Here is a 4,075-nt window from a genome sequence, read left to right as displayed (position 1 = left end):
GGCCCAGAACCACGTGATTCTCACCGGCCAACCAGAGGCGTCGTAGCGCGGCGCGCGCCCCGTCGGCCACGCCCTCGCCCACGGCCGCACGCCGCCCCGTGAGTCACGGCCTCCAATTGGCGACCCGATGCTTTAACGCATGCGTATGCATCCGCGTACGGCACCCTACTCTCTTCCTGGTGCTACCAGGACAGACCACGTGACCCAGCATAAGCCAATCGAAGTCCTCACCGCCAAGGACCCGCCTTGAGGTGCTAGCTTGCTGGATCTTCCTCCACCAATCAACATCAGCCCTTGGCTCCGTCTGCACTTCCCGGCGGAATTTGGACCGTAGTCAGTTGACCGTTGATCCTCACGTGACAGGTCCATGCCGGAAGACACGGCCAATCCACGCCTGGGGTTTGACAGTTCCCCTGCGCCGAGTTTAGTCCCCGCCTTCGCTCTTTACCTCCTGACGTTCTCCTTCACTTCGAAAGGCGTAAGTGGTAAGACGGAAAATGGTATCCCTTTTCCTGCGCCCTCTGTCGACCTATGCTGAAATTGGTTTCGGAAGGCCAGTGAAGTAGGCGAACATCATTTTATCGTGCTTTGCTTTCTTGCTTTTCGCAGAAATTATGGCTTTTACAAACTGAAGGTTTGTGGCAACCTTGTGTTGAGTAACTCTGTCCAAGCTACGCCATTTCCCAAACAGCGTCGGCTCACTTGATGTCTCACTGTCAGGTTTTGGTAATTCTTGCAATACTTTAAAGTTTTTTATTACTATATTTGTTAGGGTGACCTGTGATCGGTGATCTTTGATGTTACTGTTACGACTGGTTAAAGGCTCAGATGATGGTTAGCATTTTTTAGCAGTTTTTTTTATAATTTCATTTTTTTTCTTTGACCCATGAGTTATTTTAGAAGAGTGTTATTTAGTTTCCATATACTTGAAGACTTTTTTCTCTTTTTTCTTTTATTTATTTATTTATTTTTGGCTGCTTTGGGTCTTCATTGCAGCGCGAACTTTCTCTAGTTGTGGCGAGTGGGGGCTACTCTTTGTTGTGGTGCGTGGGCTTCTAATCGCAGTGGCTTCTCTTATTGCGGGGCATGGGCTCTAGGCTCGCGGGCTTCAGTAGTTGTGGCACGCGGGCTCAGTATTTGTGGCTTGCGGGCTCTAGAGCGCAGGCTCAGTAGTTGGGACGCATGAGCTTAGTTGCTCCGCGGCATGTGGGAGCTTCCTGGACCAGGGCTCGAGCCTGTGTCCCCTGCATTGGCAGGCGGATTCTTAATTACTGCGCCACCAGGGAAGTCTGCAATAAAGTATTCTTAAATTAAGATATGTACTTTTGTGTGGGTGTGTGTGTGGTACGCGGGCCTCTCACTGTTGTGGGCTCTCCTGTTGCGGAGCACAGGCTCCGGACGCGCAGGCTCAGCGGCCATGGCTCACGGCCCCAGCCGCTCCGCGGCATGTGGGATCTTCCCGGACTGGGGCACGAACCCGTGTCCCCTGAATCGGCAGGCGGACTCTCAACCACTAAGCCACCAGGAAAGCCCGACTTTTTTTTTTTTTTTTTTTTTTTTTTACACATAATGATACTCCACACTGAATAGACTATAGTATAGTGTAAACATAACTTATGGGCACTGGGAAAGAAACAAACAAAACTCCTATGATTGGCCTTATTGTGGTGGTCTGGAACCGGACCTGCAGTACCTCTGAGGTATGCTGATACTTGAGCGACGGGAGTCAAAACTGAGAGCAGAGGTTCTCTAACTCTGGTTTCATTAAGAAATAACTGGTGAGACTGTGTTAAAAATTCAGGTTCAAACACACCTAGTGCCCAGATCTTAGTTTTTAACACTGTTCTCCAATAAAAGTAACCAGGGCTCCTTGCATAAATGGCTGGTTCTAGGACTGGGCAGGAAATTATACAGGATGTGCTTAGAGTATCTTGTAGTTCCAGAACAGAAGTCTCTCAGCCTCCATCTCGTTGTCTCTCTCTCTCATACACACACACACACACACACACACACAAATGGAGTATGTCAAAGAGACACAGGAGCCAACTGAAAGAGCTCCCAATAGTCAAAGCTGGAACAATCTGAGCAACAAAGTAGCACTGGATAATAACCCAGTCTATTAAAATCTCCGTGAGCCCATGCTGATATAAATGAATGACTGAACAAATAAATAAATGGCCGCGCACAATTCCAAATAATTTATGTGGCTCTTCTGCCCTCAAGAAGTTGAAGCATGACTCTTCACACCTTACGCATGAACTGTGCACAGTGACTTCCTTCCACAGATGACAGTATTGGGGGCGGGGACTAAGTTTACAGCGTAGAAACATGACAAACATTGTCAGCCAGGTGGTGGAGGTTAACGTCAACAGTGACAAGTCACACTGATACTGTGCACCCTTAATACCATGTGACGACAGTGGCACTTCACTTCTGTGGTCTTCCTCCCCCTCTGATCATAAGAAACATAAGACAAACCCCAGCTGAGGCACATTCTCCAAAATACCTGACCACGACTTCTCATAACTGTCATCAAAAACAAGGAAAGTCTGGGAAACTGTCACAGCCATGAGGAGCCTAAGGAGATGTGACAACTAAATGTAATGTGGTGTCCTGGGAGGACCCTGGCACAGAAGAGGGACATGAGGTAAAAACTAATGAAATCTGAATGAAGGATGGACTTTAGTTAATCATAATATAGCAATATTGGTTCATTAATGGTAACAAATGTACCATACTAATGTAAGATAATAATAGGGGAAACTGAGTGTGGGGTATATGGAAATTCTCTATACCATCTTCCCAATTTTTATGCATATCTAAAAACTAGTCTTCTAAGAAAGTTGCTTTAAAAAATTTAAGTTCCAGGGCCCTACCTCCAATGATTCAGATTAGGAAAGTCTGTGGTGGGGTACAGGAATTTGCATTTTTTACAGGACCCCTAGATGATTACGATGCAGATAATTTGGGGTTTTCTGGGGGTGGAGTTTGGCTGGGGGGAGGTAATTCACAAGAAACCTTTGCCCAACTCTCTTCTTACATTCAGAAATTCTTCTGGACCACCCACTTGTGGTTGCCACTGTATTCTGACCGCAGATAAGATGGGGGTGAGTTTGGATAACCACAAACACTTTGGGTTCCCTGCCCCTCTAAGCAGCACTATTGTAAAAGTTTCCATTTGTTTAGAGCCGTTAAGTTTCAGCTTAATTTCTTACGCAGCAAAAGATAACTAATACACCACCCGACCATGAAGCCAGAGACTTTCATTTCCAGTGTCATCGGGCTTCACTTGTTATGGAGGGTGGGACCCACACGGTGACAGCAACAGCATGAGTGCTCAGCTCATACGGGGCACCTGCCAATCTCCGATTTACATTTCTCTCATCAAGGCTTCCCTGGTGGCACAGTGGTTGAGAATCTGCCTGTCAATGCAGGGGACACGGGTTCGAACCCTGGTCTGGGAAGATCCCACATGCCGCGGAGCAACTAGGCCCGTGAGCCACAACTACTGAGCCTGCGCATCTGGAGCTTGTGCTCCGGAACGGGAGGCCGTGACGGTGAGAGGCCCGCGCACTGCGATGAAGAGTGGCCCCCGCTCGCCGCAACTAGAGAAAGCAATCGCACAGAAACGAAGACCCGACACAGCAAAAAAAAAAAAAAAAAAAAAAAAGTTAAAGGACATTAAAAACAAACAAACCAGATATATGGGGGAAGGCGTTTTCCATCCCAGTTACAGAATGAGAAAACTGAGACTCAAACAGGGAAAATGACTTGCCCAAGGTGGCAAAGAAGGAAAAAGAGCCAGGCTGTAAATTCTGGTTCATCTGATGCCAGAGTCCTTTCCCCAACCACAGCGCCCGCACCGCTTCCAACTCAACTTCCTCCCCTGCTCCTCCTCCCTCCCCGTCTTGTCAGATGTCCTGAGCTGAAACCTGGCCCTTCTGTGAAGCCTCCTGACACCACCGTTTGCCCTGCTCCCCTAGCCAGTCCCTCCGAAGGCAGCACACGGTTACAGACACAGTCACGCCTTTAAGCCATCAATCCTCTGATGTGTCCCTCTTCCTCATCTCAGTTA

Source organism: Mesoplodon densirostris, chromosome 19 (genome assembly GCF_025265405.1).
Source record: "Mesoplodon densirostris isolate mMesDen1 chromosome 19, mMesDen1 primary haplotype, whole genome shotgun sequence".
NCBI lineage: Eukaryota > Metazoa > Chordata > Mammalia > Artiodactyla > Ziphiidae > Mesoplodon > Mesoplodon densirostris.
This window is presented reverse-complemented; position numbering follows the sequence as displayed.